Source organism: Nilaparvata lugens, chromosome 11 (genome assembly GCF_014356525.2).
Source record: "Nilaparvata lugens isolate BPH chromosome 11, ASM1435652v1, whole genome shotgun sequence".
Taxonomy (NCBI): Eukaryota; Metazoa; Arthropoda; class Insecta; order Hemiptera; family Delphacidae; genus Nilaparvata; species Nilaparvata lugens.
Window position 1 is genome coordinate 42,843,444 of NC_052514.1, and position 18,607 is coordinate 42,862,050.

At 32.6% G+C, this 18,607-nt stretch overlaps 1 protein-coding gene across 2 annotated transcripts in view; it reads left to right on the forward strand.

Moving 5' to 3' along the window:
- The first annotated feature begins 1,023 nt into the window (after positions 1-1,023).
- LOC111060425 overlaps positions 1,024-18,607 on the forward strand; it is a 33,061-nt gene continuing 15,477 nt past the window's right edge. Inside the window, exons 1-2 of one of the 2 annotated variants that reach the window (XM_039438471.1) lie at positions 1,024-1,138; positions 15,248-15,382. The gene's annotated coding sequence lies outside the window, so the exon portion shown is untranslated. The remainder of the gene's footprint in view (positions 1,139-15,247; positions 15,383-18,607) is intronic. The other variant, XM_039438472.1, reaches the window with a different exon arrangement.

Consider the following 18,607-nt stretch of genomic DNA (forward strand, 5'->3'; position numbering starts at 1 on the left):
CAAATGTCAGAAAGATCGCAGAGTTGAATTTCCCACATCACTCATATTTCTGGAAACAATTTCGAAAATTATAGATCCAGCCATCAATGGGTTTGCAATCAGTTGAGAGTCAATTGGATTGTAAAGTCAATTAAATGTCAGTTAAAAGTCAATTAAAAGTCATATTGAAGTCAGTTAAATTGAAATGATGGGAGCTGCGTGCTATGATGGATGCAAATCCAATCATCTGAATATCCGGATGATATTTTTGAACTCTCAGTAATACGATTGCCATGCCTTCCGATCAAGGTTTTAAAAATATCTTATCACTCGTTGCTCATCAAAATGTCATTCTGGGAGTATCAATTTCATTTCGATTGAGGGAATAGTGAAATTTATTCAGTAAATATCGATGAATTCATCAGCACCAGTATTTTTTTTCTATCATCCTTGAAATTTTGTAGTTTTTCTCACAACAGAACGAAAAACTGATCTTCTTTTTCTAAGCTAATATTATTCATATCATGTTCTGAATTATATTTCATATCATATATTATTTCCTGGTAGCCTGGAAGTGTATCCCCACAAGAAACTCTACCTTCATTGTATTATCATTCATCACAATCATCATCATCATCACCTAGGCTTAAAATACTTCTAAAAAGTCGCCTTTGTAAAATAATAAAAAAAAAATAAATAAAAAAAAAACATTATCATAACAATGTATTGAAATTAAATTATTTGAATTAATCCATTCCTAAATCTTATTCACGCCTTATAGAGATGGAAAAAAGCAAAAAATAATAAATTTTGCCAAATAAAGCCTATCATTGCAAAGTTGAGAGTTAACCGTGGTTAAATTTAATAGACATGCGTGTTACTGGATCAGAGGCAAAGTCTTCACCAGTACAAAATTTTCTATATTATGACAATTTTCTTCCATAGCATTTTATCATCCAACATACAAATGCGCTGTAGAACGAATCAGTCTGTGTTTTGCTGAAGACATTCATAGAATATTTTTAATTAATTATGCAGTCGCTTTCTGACAAACAAGAGAGATGTTACAGTTACAGTTCGACATTCGGAGTGACAAGATGCATAAATTTGTCAGCTTATTGTTTGGCTTTTCTGCACTGGTCATCTTCATTTTACAGCTGTGAGTATTGTCTCTAATGAATCACTATATAGTGAGGTCCACGTTATAATGGCAGTGGAGAAAGATAGCAGAACAACGTTGCCGATCCTCTGTCCTGTTAATGCCTTCTATAGACGGTAGCTGATACAGGATTATTAATGTAATATAAACTGTTCATTATCGTTTAAAATGATCGATTATATTCTATTGAGCAAGAAATTATATTTTCAATAATTTCATAATAAACTTCAATGATTGACATGAAATATTTTGTTAACTAATTATCAAATCTACATTTTTAATGGATGATGTGGCAACAGAGCAAAGTGAGAAAGAGTTAGTGCTATGAATGAGAGTTAGTGAGAAAGAGTCTGCTTTGTTGAATGATAGACAAGGATAGCAATACCATTGCTAATCAAACACTGCCATTATAGTAGTGACTTCGTTCTTATGTGATCGATGCTATCATGTGGTGGATTAATATATTGTTGCATAAAATAGAATAGTTTCATAGAAAAGTTGAATTGAGCTCAGGATTATTTATCACTGCGTAATCACATTATTGTTTTTTAAAACAAGTGAGATAAGAGAGTAAGCCAGATATAATGTTATTTTTTTTTTTTTAGTAGAATTCTTGTTGGATTCATAATAAATTGATAGGGAAATTTTGGTTTTAAAAATCTCTGGAGTATTCTAAAATAGATAATTCGCAAATAATTTTTGCTTAGAAATGATTCAAAACATTATAGAGAAATTTGAGGAAATGTGAAATTAGGTACTTCCGAGGAAGCACTGTAGCCTATTGAGTTATAGTACCACCTTTTAAGTCTACTATATTAAAATCAAATTCAACTTATCCTCATATAAATAAATGTTACAAGTGTTCAAACTATAGTTATGAATTATGAAGTAAGAGCAGTACAGATATGGTTTCATAGTGGCGAGGTAAAATTCATAATAACGAATTAAAGTCTTATTACGGTAGTGTAGAAGAACATTTTCTCTTTAACAAATAATTTATCATTTCAATAGACTTTAGTGTGTTCTATGTGATTTTCCATGCTTTTATTATCACTTCGTCTAGATTACACACTGCACAAGCCTTAAGAGGAAGTTGAATACATTTTATTGATTAAACTATTGAAGAAATTCAAATGAGTATTAAGTGAGGCTTTACAATCTGATGAACGCTTGTTTATCTGAATCGTATTTGTTGCAGTGCATATTTATCGGCTTCACTTCTCCCAAATCGGTTATCGAAATTGTTTCAAAAATGATATTACTGACCAAAACGTGCCATGGCCTTATCTGCCAAACGGCTATCTTATTATTTTCGATTACATGATGTTTGCTTATTTCAACCTTCTTACATCTGCTATCTTAATCTTTGAAGCTCGATTGCTTGGAGGATAGGAAACTGACCAAATATAAATGTTGACAATATATTTATTGAACATTATATGCAAGGTTTTTGATCTGGTATTTTGTCTTGTGTTGAATAAGAATCTAAACCCTCGAAGCGTTGGTCTTTATAGCTTGTATTATATTCCGCCTATCTGGCTTGATGAAAAGGAAAATCATTTATTCATGTATTATGCTCATAATATTGCGCTGAATTAGCTTAAATTTTAGATGACGCACGGCTGTGCTCAGGATGCTCTATATATGTATATAATTTTTTTTTCTTTTTGCTTCTGCTACTTATTCCATATATTTTAGTTTATCTACTGATATTTTTCCTTATCCCATTCTGTTTTTCATTATTTCCATTTTTGCATACATTAGTTGTTGTTTTCGGACATTCATATGGTATTATTGAATGATTTTGGTGGAGATGTTGAGGATGGTTGTTATGAAACATTAGAAATAGAAAATGTATTTGAATTCCATCCTTCAAGTAAATTTCATGGAAACTGTGAATCGTATTTAAATATATTGCACTTGAATATACGCAGCCTAAATAGAAACTTTGATGAATTCTCATGCTTTCTGCAAAACTGTAAAACGAAGTATGATTTGATAGTTTTGTCGGAGACTTGGATGACGGACAGACATGAATTCAATTTCAATCTAAATGGATACTATGAAATTGATTCACCAGCTACATTAAATAAGTGTGATGGAATTGCATATTTGTTAGAATTGATTTGAAAGCTGAAACTTTAAATAGTAACTTTGTATCTGCAAATTGTATCATTTTAGATATTCACGATCCACGGCTGAAAAAAGATATCACGATTCTTGCGATATACAGGTCTCCATCACTGCCGGTTGGTCAGTTTCTTGAGGACCTTGATCAATGCTTACAGGATTTAAATAGTAAGAAAAACATTGTTTTGGTCGGTGACATAAATATCAACATAAATCTCAACACAAATCTAGTTAATGAATATTGCAGCCTTCTACACTTAAACGGTTTTCAGTCATATATAAATAAACCCACAAGAGTACAGAATAATTCAATATCATGTCTGGATCACATGTTCTATAAGAATGAATCATCCGAATCAGAGGAGGTTTGGGGGCGATATTGAAGATTGATATCACTGATCATTTTGGAACATCCCTCTGTTTGGGATTCAGGGGCCGCATTTGTGAACCAAATGAGAATAATGTTTTTGAAAAAATAAATTATAGAAAACTTAATGATGATTTAAAAACCGAAACATGGAATGATATAGTAAACTACACAGACATAGAGAGTTTGACTGGTAAATTTATTGACAAACTTAATAACCATATAACAAATTCAAAAACTAAAGTCAATCTAAAGCATAAACTGAAACCACTTAAAAACTGGATTAGCATTGGTTTGGTTAACTGTATAAGGAAGAGAGATAAAATGTTTAAAAACGTGGCAAGACAGCCTTTCAATCTTGAACTGAAAATGGAATACAATAGGTATAGGAATGTTTTAAGAAATCTAATAAAAGAAGCAAAACAAAATTACTTTAAAAATAAGATAACAGAAAATAAATCCAACAGTAGAAAACTCTGGAATTGTATAAATGAATTACTGGATACAAAGAAAAAAATTCTGATATTAAAATTGAACCTATAACATTAAATAAATATTTTTCTGAAGTCGGCAAAACATATGCTGAAAAATTACAAGAAAATATAATTATAGATAATACAACTGATCGTCGTGTTCCCAATCTTCCAAATTGTTTGTTCTGGTTCCCCACAAATGAACAGGAAATAATAAACACTATAAACTCGTTGAAAAGTGACTCCTCACCTGGCATTGATGGAATTAGTAGTGTATGTTTGAAAAAGATATCCGAATACATAGCAAAACCTCTGGCTTTCATTATTAATGAATGTTTCGAGCATGGGCACTTTCCAAAGGAGTTCAAGATTGCAAGAGTTGTTCCACTTCATAAGGCTGGCAATATGAATGACCCTTCAAACTACCGACCCATAAGCCTGCTTTCCAATTTATCAAAGATTATGGAGAAGATAATAAAAAAAAGAATAATAAGCTATTTGGAAAAATTTAAAATACTCCATAAAAATCAATATGGCTTTCAGGCTGGTAAAAACACTCAGGACGCCATATCACATTTAATATCAATAGTAACGGATAATTTTGTTAATTGAAAGAAAACACTCACTGTATTCCTAGACTTGTCCAAAGCATTCGACACAATACCACATAGAAAATTGTTGAAAAAGCTAGAAAATATAGGAATTCGAGACAGACAATTGCAATTATTTGAAAATTATCTAAAAAACAGAGCACAGGTCATTACTGTTGGAAATAAATCTCATCAAATTAGCTTAACAGATTATGGAGTACCACAGGGAACTGTACTTTCCCCAATATTATTTCTCATCTATGTCAATGATCTACTCAGGTTCAGCAATGAAGAGAGAACTCTAATTTCATTTGCAGATGATACCACAGTAACTTTTACGGGTGGGTCATGGAAGGAGGTGAATGACCTAGCAGTGGAGGGACTGAAGGTTATCAAATCCTGGTTAGATAATAACACCTTGACACTTAACTATAAAAAAAGTAATTTCATAACCTTCTCACCAAACATCAGTACTCACCCACAAATATAAACCTACAAATACATGCCTCATCCTGTGTTTCGTCCACATCTACCCCGTGCCGGTGTCCATTACTGGGAGAAACTGACCATGCTAAATACCTTGGAGTTATAATTGATGCACATCTAAGATGGAACTATCACATTGATGATGAATGTAAGAAGTTGAAATACTTGATTTACAGATTCCATAGAATCAGTTTAATAAACAATAAGAGTATTGCAAAATGCTATATACTGCATATGTTCAGTCCATCTTGCAGTATGGATTACTGGCTTGGGGTGGTGCGGCAAACTGTTACATAAATGGGTTATTTCTTGTGCAGAAGTATATAATAAGAGCGGCTCTTGGAAAACAAAGACGTTTCCCGAGTGCTGAATTGTTCATAACATTTGATGTTTTGCAATTAAAAGATTATACATTAAGAGTTCAATTCAACATGTAAAAAGGAAAAATATTGAAATACTATTCGTGAAACTCCATATAATCTCAGAAATCAGACAGTTGAACAGGACAGAATTGACCTAGAAATTTGTAGGCGTCAATTAAATTTTAGAGTAAATAAAATCTTACAAACAGTTCCTGATAATATTATTAAAATTAGCTGTGATAAACATAAGGCTGGTGAATTTCACGACTGGATAAAGGCTTATGAGCCCACTTGGTGAGCCCACTTGTGTGTGTTTGTCTATTGTCAAATCGCGTGTATAGAGTTTTTGAAATCTCCGTTAGTCTTTTTTTTTTCTGTTTTGTTTCACTTGACTTTCATCTGTTTTTTCTGCATTTCATCTCCACATCCAAAATCATACGTCTAAAATCACACTGCTGTACGATAAAAAAGCAACTCGTATCCGCGCTCAGTTTTTTCTTTGCGGGTACTATATTGTTTCCGAAGTGTATTGATTTTTAGTTTAAAATGTTGAAAACATTATTTTTGTATTATATCATATTGTATCATGTTTTACTGCATACTGCTTGTTGTTTTGTACTTTTGGAAATAAATAAATTTCAATTTCAAATCCTACCAATATAATCTGGTTTTTGTTCAAATAACCTACTATTGTGACCCATTATATGATAATCTGCTCTGTTTCGCGTATTATACTCATGAACATCTGAATTCTGGATCACACCACTTGTTTTCACATGCATTACAACTTCATATACATACAAAGATGGCACAGTTAATAGACCAAGCTTTTTAAATAAAGGCCTACAAGAGTCTAACCTATTCACTTTCTCTATACATCTGAGTGCCTTCTTTTGAATCTTAAACACTCTGTCCATATTTTGTTGAGATGAATTACCCCATACTAAAATAGCATACCTAATATGAGATAGTATAAGTCCATGGTAAGCAGTTAACAGTAGTTTTTTATCATTCAGCCTAGCAAGCTGCCGCAGGACAAATACCCCAGATGATATCTTATTACATATCCTCTCAATGTAAGGATGCCATGTTAATTTCCTATCCAATAAAATTCCCAAGAATGCTACTTTCTCTTCTTGGTCTAATTCATTTTCCTCTACAAACACATTTATTTCTCTAACCTCTACTGAATTATATTTACTTTTGAATTGTAGGAATTGACATTTCTTACTATTTATTGTTAATTGCCTTTGCTTCAAGAATTGGACAATGACTGTACTCCAGTAAAAGCATTTATTTCTAGACTATCTAATAAATAATTGTTAAAGATAAGCGATGTGTCATCAGCAAACAACAGAGCTCTGTGATCTTTTAACTCTTTTGGTAATTGGTTCACATACAACAGAAACAGTAAGGGACCCAGAATTGAGCCTTGAGGTACTCCAGCCTGGACCTCCAGTTTTGAGATTTAATTTTTACTATTTCATTCCCATCCACCTTGGTAAGCTCAACACACTGGTTTCTACCTATGAGATATGATTCAAACCATTTTAGTTCTATACCATTCACACCTACAGTTTTTAGTATTTCCAATAATATTCTATGGTTCACACAATCAAAAGCTTTGGATAAATCAAGAAATATTGCGGCTGCCTTCTCACCTGAATCTATTATATCTATTAGTCTTTCAACAAGGGATACTATTGCAGTCTTAGTAGATTTCCCTTTCTGGAACCCATGCTGTTCATCACATATGAAATTAATTTCTTCCAGGTGCATCAATAACCTATTTAAAACTACTCTTTCAAAAATTTTACTTATTACATTTAGAATACTAATGGGTCTATAATTTTCAACTCTTTCAGAATCACCGCTCTTGAAAATTGGCAAAATTTTTCCTTGTTTCAGATCATCAGGGAAAATACCCTGCTCTAGTGAAGTATTAAGGAGATGCAATAAAGGGTCCAGTAATTCATTTTCACATTCTTTTAAAATTTTGCTTGAGACCCCATCCAATCCTACTGTTTTTTTGTTATTCAAATTTTTTATTATTCTTGACAACTCATCTCTTGATAATGGATGAAATTTAAATACCTTTTCAATTGGCTCAGCATTTAATGTAGTTGTATTATAAGTATTAGTGTTCAGTGACTTTTGGAGATTATATGCAACCTGTTGATAATATTTATTGAAAAAGTTACAAATGTCTATACTATCATCCATATAATTTCCATGTTCATCGATTATCCTAGGGACATTAGTAACTGTATCTTTTGAGCTGCTCTCCTATTTCTATTAATTACCTCCCAAACAGCAGAGTTAAAATTGGTACTAGTTGTTAATATTTCAGCTGTTTTCTTACACTTAGCTTTCCTCACTTCTTTTGCATAGTTTTTCTTTAGACATTTGTATTTGACCTCACTCGGAACATCCCTCACTAATTTAAATTCCTCATAAGCTTCCCTAACAATATTTCTTTGAGTAAGAATATCTTCAGTTATCCATTCATCTACTTTGTTTAATTTACTTTTTACTTTGACTTTTTTTATCGGACAGCATACACTAATGTGAAATCTTAGAGTATCAATGAATTGCTTATATTTGTAATTTAGGTGACAACTGTTATAAACACTACTCCAATTTTCTTGAAGCAGTTCCTGCTTCAAACAATTTATATTTCCTAGCTCATATTGCTGAATTTCTTTCACAAAAGTTTTTTTTCTGCTTGGATTCTGGCCCTGCAACTTAACATCTAAAATTTGATAGTTATGATCTGATAGATCTGAGCTACCTAACCTGACATTACAACCTTCTATATTTGTGAGGATATTATCAATAATTGTCTGTGAAGTTCGAGTTACTCTTGTATATTCGTGGACCTTAATTTCTAAATTATTCATATTAATAATATCTCTAATATCCTCTGTCATTTTATCGTGCCTGGCAAAATCAGTATTGAAATCTCCTACTACTATAACATTTGTGAAACGAGCGGTTGTAGTTTCCAAAAGTGTATGGAACAGCTCACAAAATTTTTGCCAGTCTCCATTTGGTGACCTATAGATACCTAACACTACTACCTCAAATCGATCATCAATTTTTAACCTTAGTCCCGTCACCTCTAAATCCATCTCAACAGAAAATCTCTTAACAAAATCCAGTTCATAAGTTTGGGTATGTTTAGCATTGCTAGTGAATATACATACACCACCACTTCTATGAGCTATTCTACAAAATTCTGATCTCAGTGAATAGCCTGGAATCCTAATTTGATTTATTTCCTTTATTTTTAAGCCATGCTCTGTGAAAATAACAATGTCAGGATCCTCCTGTTTAAGAAATACTTCTAATCTGTCAATTTTGTTGCAAAGATACTGAATATTTTGATGATAAATACTAAAAACCTTACCATCTTGTGCTACTCTATCTCTAGCATTTGTAGCTATTTCCCTTTCCCTGTTTTGAGCCAATTTACTAAAAAATCGTTATTTGTTTTTTTGACTGTTTTTAAACCAGAGGATTGCAAACGGCTTTCAATCAGCTCTGCCAATCTATTACAAAAGATTACTTTGCCAGATCGATTTAGATGCAACCCATGATTAGTGAAGTTATGTCTTTTCAGCCTTTCATTTAGAAAACAAATCCCCAGTTGTTTAGAATTCTTATTTTTTAGGCTGTTGATTGTATTATGGATTGATTTGTTTGTCGAATTGATTGCTTCATTTAATTCTGGCCTATCAAACCTATTAGGAATAGTACTTATTATTAAGTTTGTTTTTTTGCTGAGTGGCACAATTTCCTTGATTTTTTCTGTTACTTGAGGAAGATGATTCAAGTTAGGTTCATTTATATTATTTGAGCCACCCAGTACAATTAGATAGTCATTTTCATCAAAGTCTTTAGTTTGTTCCCTAGCTGACTCTACAACTGCATTAATTGATGCACTTGGCTTGAAAAAACATTGGACATCAAATTTATTTTTCAATCTTTTATCAAGGAGATCACTGCAATCACGTCCATGACTGGACGTCAGTAGCAGAACTCTCCCTTTCCTATCTTTATTTCCCTCAGCTATATTTTTGGTTGCTGTCTTCAAAACCTCACTGTACGTTTTATTTCGACCATTTTCAGAGCATTTCCCATCATTTAGGTTAGATTCTATTTTTTTGCATTTGGATGGAGGTTCTATCATACATTTAGTATTATCAGATTTTAGTTTCTTTATTTCCTCCGACATTAGACTACATTGATTTTTTAGATTTAGTATTTCTTTTTTATGGTCTTCATCTTGTAATTTTATAATCAGTTCCAAAGATTTAATTTCTTCTACCATCCCTAACCTTTCTTCCTCAGACGTTTTTAAAGTTACTTCTAATTGGTTTTTTAAATTAGTGTGGCTACTTTGTAGTTGAGCAACTTTTTCGGCTAAAGTAGTTTGAAGAACTGGGGTTTTTGGTTTTGGCGTTTTTGAATTTTGGTTTTGGGAACACGTAAGTACTCTCGCTATGTTTACATTTCTATTATTAACCTTCGGTGTTTTACTTGAGCTCATCTTCCTATCTAAGAAATTATATTACTTGCAATAATAATAATTGATTTATAAATGATAGGATTTTAATTTGGTTATAATTTTAGTCAAGTAAACTATCTATGTTTATTTTTAAATCTCGAAAACCTAACCTCAAACTAACCTCTAAACGGTGTTTGGCTTTTTAAAATAGAATTAAGAATTGAAATCTAAAACAAAATGATAAAACGTGATCAAGAAACAATTAATAATGAAATAAACACAAAATTTGTACTTATCCGTGACTATTTATAACACAAAATCTTCCAATACCCAGGAGTGAAATTATGTAGTACTTTCATTCACAACCTCTCAAGGTCAAATCCCAATCTCAAGGTCTCATCTAAACGTATGAGATAGGAAAAACACGAATGACGCATCATCACGTCAGAACTACTGAACTGATTAACTTCAAATTTTGCAGATATATTGTCAATTTACCGAGGATGGTTATATGCCTATTTTAAATTCTTCAAGATTCCAGTTGATCAAGTTTTTAATTAGACCCTTGAAATACAATGGTGACCTGAATCACAGCTATCCACTATAGGGTTGAAAGGGAAAACTTGGAAACTATGCTGACGTATCCTTTTCACTGACTCTAAAATTTCCATTATAGTACAATAGCTATTAACAAGTGCGGAGTATTAACGATACAACGTGTAATTTTCGTTCAAATAACGACTCTGTACTGTATTTACTCAATTTTTTTGAAATTTCGAAATGAACTTTATTTTCCAAAAAACATTACAAACAAATAAAACGAAAAACAATAAGGGAACTTAATTATTGCATTAGCAAGTTGATGCTAAATGTAGCTATATATTTATAGTTTATCAAAAAGAAAGTAACATTGCTGCTGGGAATAATTATTATGTCTATTATAAATAATTACGGGTAATATTTGAGGGAAAATGATACCTGCATAGGTTTTAAACCTGTGCGCAGGTAGGTTATTAAAAAAAGATCAAACAAAGACACAAAGAAAATTACAAACGAGTTGATAATTATTATAACTAAAGTAGGTACCTAAAAAAATAAAAGTGGAAACTTTCCAGAGATGAGGTGAAAGAGATTATAATTATAAAGAAAGAAAGCAAGATTATAAATAGAACAAGCATTAGACTACTGTATAATTGAACAACAAAGTTCGCATAACTATTTAATAGTTATGCTTATGGTACCTAATGGTTTTGCAATTACCAACGATGACAATAATATTTATGTACATTGAGCTACAGTACTACTATGATACTATGAACTAGTTAACTGAATAAAAGAGAAATGAAAAGGAGTTCCACGAAACTAAACCAACAGAACAAACAAAACAATTGATGATAAGTTACAGAAGCAATCAAATAGGTACAAACTGAAATATCTCAATTTTGTGATAAATCTTTCCAATATAATCAATATTTAAGATGTAATTTCGAGCGATTTCAATATTATCAGAAGCCTGAATGTGGGTAGCATGGCTTGTGATTTCAGTCCATGTTTCAAAATTTAATCCAACAAATCTGATATTTTGAGGGAGCTGAAATATGAAATTCGTTATCCATTCTGATAATTTATTAACTAAAGATCGTGTAGTCTCCACTTAATTTGAAGAATATCTGTTTCAGCTATGACCAAACAAACCTCATGAGATTGTTGCTATAGTGAGGTCCACGTTATAATAGCAGTAGTTACAACATTAGTTGTAACTATCCTTGTCTACAATTCGACATAGCAGATAGTGCAAACCTTTTCTAGCTCAGCAACGTTGCCAGATCGGTTCTTATAATGTAAAAATATGAATGAATCATGGAATTAAACTTTAATTTTAAAAAACTTTTGAAGTGAAAATGCACTTCAGGTCTGATGATGACCAACAACAGGTCAAAACGATCGTCACTATACAAAGAAAGTGCATTGTCACTTAAAATTCAAGTTTAATTTCAACAGTGAAAAAGTATGGATATACAACAGAGGAATCATGAAAATTCATTATCAAATCTTTGAAAAATGCTTTATCTTGTCGAAAAAAGTATTATTGATTATTTTTAACAAGAATGAACAGGTTATGTTACATCTGATACCAATAACAGCTACACTCTATAGAAGGCAGTGGCAAGGCAGAGATTGTTCTCTCCATTGTCAATAAAACGAGGACCTCAGCATAGTAAAAAGTATGTTCTTAATTTGTTCTTCACCAATACTCTCGTATTATCCTCTCATCAATATTCACTGCATGTCAATCCAAGATTGTACATGGAAACAGTTTCCAAAATTCACAATATCTCATATAATGTTTCAATTACTGTACTTCACAATTCAATTTATTCATTAGAATTTGAATATTTATTCTACTCACTTCCTGAATTACTCACCCATTTCACTATGCCATTATATTTTAAAGTTTTTCAACTTTAAATCGAATTAAAATTATTTTGAAGAATGATACCTTGCGAAGTTACAAACTGGCGCATCTCTTTCTGAATCAAGAATTCAATTTTCTACAAAAACTTTACAAAAAACAATAACCATGGGTTTTCTAGGAAGTCTGTTTAATCAAACATTTATGATTAACCATGTTGAAAGGACAAAAGCTCTGGAGAGGTCGCAGAAGATCCCCATTGCATGTTTTTTTTCTGATCCAAGCTCTCCAGCACATCATATACAACAATGAAAACAGCATCCTTAGTTGCATGACCTTTGCGAAACCCATATTGATTTTTGAACAGGATCTAATCTATTTCTAAATTTTTTGAGAGTTGTTCATGTACAACTCTTTCAAAAATCTTGAAAGAAACTGGCGAAATTGCTATTGGCCGATAATTATTAAGTAACTTTGTTGAAGTTCTGACACTGTGTTACTAGTAAATATTTGAGAAAACACTTACTTTTTCTTGAGTCTTGAGGAATGCATTTCACTCCTGAAGAGGAGCTTCATCAGCCTGACACCAGGGGCGCTTGCTCTTATGGGTTGGACTGTGTGGCCAAAATGTGGGAAAATATTACATTTGATTTGAAGTTAAGTTGATCATTTAATAAGTTGGATTTGTCATAGTGGAGGTGTTTGAAAATCTCGTATTGTTCTAGTGTGTTGAGTCTCTGGCTTTTTTGAAGAATGTGTATGCTTTCGATATCTGTGTGTATGTTTCTGTGATTGTGTCCTGTGGCTATTAAATGTTCTGCATATGTAGATTCTGAATTTGAATTTACTGCTTTTATGAGCTCATTGTATCTTATTTTGAAGCTACGGCCGGTCTGTCCAATATAGAATTTTGAGCATGTATTACATTTTAGTTTATAATTCCTGTCTTTTCAAATTGTGAGCTGTCTATTTTTCGTGTTTTTAGTTGGGTTTTCAAGTTGGTCTACTGGTATCAGTTTCCTTAGTTGACCAGCATCCTGCATATTTAAAAAACAGCTTGGACCTTGTAAATAAAATTAAAGTCATTCACATTCCATATAATTCCACTCTAGCATCATTTGACATCAAGAACCTCTACACCAACAACCCAGTAAAATAAACCATAGCTATTATTGAAAAAATACTGAACAACAAGAACAATCCACCAGAACACACCAGAGAGCCAATAGAAATATTAAAAATCATAACATCACAAAATTACTTCACTCATGATCAAAAATACTTCAGTCAAAAAGAGGGCCTACCAATGAGAAGCCCAATCTCCTGTATACTAGCTGAAATTTTCCTGCAACACATGGAAGAAACAAAAATATTCAAAAATAAACATGCAGAAAAAATCATTTATTGGAAAAGATATGTTGATGACATAATACTACTCTACAAAGGAAATGCCAGACAATGCGATCAACTCCTCTCAGAATTGAACAAAATACACAAAAGCATACATTTCACTGCAGAATATGAAACCAACAAAGCCCTAAACTTTCTGGACCTCTCCACATCAAAACAGGACAACAAACCAAGATTTAGTATCTTCAGAAAGCCCACAATGACAGATACACTCATACATGAAACATCAAATCATCCACCACAACACAAACTTGCTGCCTTTAACTCCATGATCCATAGACTAATAAGCATTCCACTTACAAAAGAAGATTACCAGACAGAATTGAACACTATAAAATATCTGGCACAAAACAATGGCTACTCATCCAATGTAATAGACAAAATACTTCATAAAATGAAAAACAAGAAACAGAAACCCCCAAATCCCAACAAATATGTTACACTAACATATTTCAATCAAAAATCACAATCCATAGCAAACATATTCAAAAAATCAGGCTACAAAACAGCATTTAGAACCAACAACAACTTGAAAACCCAACTAAAAACATGAAAAATAGACAGCTCACAATTTGAAAAGACAGGAATTTATAAACTAAAATGTAATACATGTCCAAAATTCTATATTGGACAGACCGGCCGTAGCTTCAAAATAAGATACAATGAGCACATAAAAGCAGTAAATTCAAATTCAGAATCTACATATGCAGAACATTTAATAGCCACAGGACACAATCACAGAAACATACACACAGTTATCGAAATCCTACACATTCTTCAAAAAAGCCAGAGACTCAACACACTAGAACAATACGAAATTTTCAAACACCTCCACTATGACAAATCCAACTTATTAAATGATCAACTTAACTTCAAATCAAATGTAATATTTTCCCACATTTTGGCCACACAGTCCAACCCATAAGAGCAAGCGCCCCTGGTGTCAGGCTGATGAAGCTCCTCTTCAGGAGTGAAATGCATTCCTCAAGACTCCAAGAAAAAGTAAGTGTTTTCTCAAATATTTACTAGTAACACAGTGTCATGGAAAGCAACTTCAATTACTAAGTTTTTTCTGATTCCTGTTTTTGAATAGGGGTTTCACAATAGTATATTTTAGCTCACTTGGGAATTCATTAGTTTTCAATGCAAGATTTATAATATAAGTTAGAGGTCCTGATATCAGATGTTTGGATGTTTTTAGAACTGACAGAGGATCGGCAACGTTTTCCTCCTATCTTCCTCCACTGTCATAACGTGAACCTTACTATAGTATTGAATATAAAAAAAAGGCTACCTATGTATATTCAATTGTTTGTCTTTACCTGCATATTTAGTAAATTTGTATTTGAATTTGATATTACTTTTCAGGCATGTTAATGGAGTATGTGCAAAAGTTAAGACTATTACTCAATCATATTTTGTAAGCAGAGGATCGTATGTTCAGCTGGAACTACTTGAACCTGAAGATCCGTCAAAAACCAAAGTGATTCATGGAAGAGTGATGTAATGTTTAATAAAATTCTCAATTTTTCAATTAATTCATAAATCGATTCAAGCGGTCATCAATTAAATCAAATCAAATCGTTACATTGTAGAAGGCTCTCGATATGCTCAAGGGCGCAAATGTACAAAAAAGGTACTCCGTGGTCATTTCCGGGTAACAGTTGTAGAAGATGTCTCAATTTCTTCCTTATGACTATAGTCCGAGAGATATAACATTAACATTTTTAACACGAAGAGGGGAAACCGATTTCTCCTTGTAGCCATTATTACATTCTATACTCACTGCTTGTAGCATGGACAGAGTGAGTGTAGAGTGAAGTAGTGGAGTAAGCATGCTGGATGCTCTGACACAATAGTAGGGAGAATGCTGTTAGGTAGTGCCAGTGATTAGTGAAGGAAAGAGTATCCACCCTCTCTGTCTTCGAGAAAGAGCCGTGTAAAAAGTAATATCTCTCGGACTAAAGTATAATGAGAAAGGCAATGATGATCAGTCGGAATAACATGCAAACACCTCCAAAACAAGATCACCCCCAAAATTCTCAGGGTTTTGTTATGTCGTTTTTTTTATAACCGTTCAAGATATCAAGCTGTTTCTTTCACGAAAATATTTCGTAAACTTTCTCCCACAATTCTTTTCATATAGAGTTTGCCTCTTAAATGTAAATTTTACTAGTTATGAACTTCCAAAACTCAAGAAATAAAAAAATGTTAGATTGTATCAGATTAGATCGTTTTATCTGGTACGTTTTTCATAAGCATGAGGTGAAAACTACAACTATAGAATAGTTTTTATCATGACTATCCACTTCATGATGAAAATTTGCAAAATGGTCTCAATCTCTTCATTATAACAAGTAGAATAAAAATATTTTTGATGGAAACAATGAGAATATTCGTCATCATAGAAAAATTCAAGATGGCAGCCATAATTGGCAGAGTATTTTCTATCGATTGCTTTTCAGTTATAGTGAGATATTCTATCACCAAAGTGTTCATTATCTATACTTATAAAATTCTAATCTCACTGACTCACTGATCATGATTTTCTGGAAAAAATCTGCAACAAAACTTGTAATATAGCTTCCTCATACGTCCTAGGTGCTCACTAAGAAATCTTTTGGCGATATTTCAACTCTAAGGGTGATTTTTAAGGATATAAAGTTCGTCTTTTAGCAGGTATATTCTTCTTCTCCCAATCTCTTAATTATAATTGAAATGTCCATATCATATGTTACTATAGAACTATAATCTAAAGAGAGTACGTCTTCAAAACAGTTGTTGACTACTGGCAACCAAATCAATAATTTTGTCAGGTTGGCATTAAGTTGAGATGACTTCATTAGGCTGACACCAAGTTGAAGAACTAATTAAAATGCATTTATTGAGAAAAAATTGATTGGGCACTGCTGCTTCAATCAGAGCTATTACCTATTCCTGGGAGTATAGATAATTTTTATTTTTCATAAAACAAACTTTTATGACTGGAGTTGCTTCAATCAATTCATCCTATTCTATCAAGACCAATTCTGTTTGTATATCCGACATCGCGAAAACTGCTTGAACTGTTTCGATTAAATTTTAATAATTCAGTATGATATATGGAGGGTATTTTTAAAACTTCAGAAGGGTCCGTTGTGGACTCTGTTTGCAAAGAATGAGGAAATTCGGCCAAAATAAAACTTGGGCGAAAGAAAGGGGCAATTTATTAGAACAGCCTAATAACTGTTGTTGCTTTTCCTAATGTAAAAATCTGGTGTGGTACACTCACACAACTTTCCTTGCTCATATTTGAAACTACGATCAGACTTCTGTCAGTATATGTGTATGTATAATTGTTTTCAGAGTACTTTTTCTTTGTGTGAATTGTGAAATTCGATTATTTTTTTCAGTCGTCATTTTTTTAAAGTCGTCAAAACAGTTGTTCTACAGATGAAATATCTCGACTATGTGCTCTTTTTATGAACTGAGCTACCTACCTACCTCATGCACGAGAAGGAGGTTACTAAGTCCATTTCCAAAGGATGGGGTGGACCCTCCATTGGTTTCCCAGAAAGGAGACTTATGCCAGTTGATAGAGCTGATAAATAACTATACAGGGTATGAATTTGAAGAAAAATCGGTCAAGTTATTTTTGAGAAAATCGTGAAAAACATGGTTTTTTAGCAATTATCCGCCATTTTTCTCCTGCAATTTTGATACCCGAAAAGTGAATATTTTGAGTTGAATTAATTTTAAAGGGCCCGGTCATTTCTATTTTGAGCTACAGTGTTAGTAAATTTTTCTGGCTGATGTCAACCACCTACCACGGGCTGAGATGTCTGGGTACTACCGTCGGGTGCATGGGTGCATCTCTTCGACCACCCCCATCCATATCGAAGGGCTTTTCTAGGTCCCAGCTCAAGGCTTGATGTCGACCAGATAATAGTGTCAAGTGTTAGTGTGAAAGCAAATTAAGAGTGAATGAAATTTTGGTGAAATCGTCTTTTTTAGGGAAGAGGGTAATGTAATAGTGTGATATTGAGTGGGTATTATTGTAGTTGTTTGTGTGTATCTTATATTATTTTTCAGGTTATTGAACTGAAATGAACTTTGATTTTACTGTTTGTTGAACCCTGCGTTTTTAATGTGAGAATTGACTCTGTCTTGTTTGAATTTGCTAACTTGTTGCTTAGTTGTCGAAATTAAAGCAATTTTCGTGCATTTTTCAAATGCAGTTTCAATTTCTTGTCGAAAAAGCCACTGTATTTGAAAATTGTACGAGCATTGACTTTTGCAGCTTTGGCTTTTCCACTGGAAGTTATGCTCAACGCTTGTGGAGGGGGAATAATTTTCAGTGAAAAGGCCACAGTTGGAATTGAGACGTAACTGGGAAAACATGTAACGGTGTGCGAGCCTCGGTCCTCTGAATGGGCCCATTTCCCATTCAGAGGGACAAATTGTTATGTTTTCAGTTATCAGTGATTTTTATCTAGTTGAATAGGAAACCAAATTTTATAGAGTTAGTAGGAGTAGAATCAGGAAATTATTTGTGATTGTGAGTTCAAGTATAGATAGATAGATAGATAGATAGATAGATTTTATTTTACAATCATTACTAGGCTTGTCGCCTATCGTAACATGGTTACAAAATTATAGTTTTACAAATCATCTTAAATGATAACACAGCTACATAACATAAATTATTCTATTACATTCTCATAATAATAAGAGATATGATAATATTTA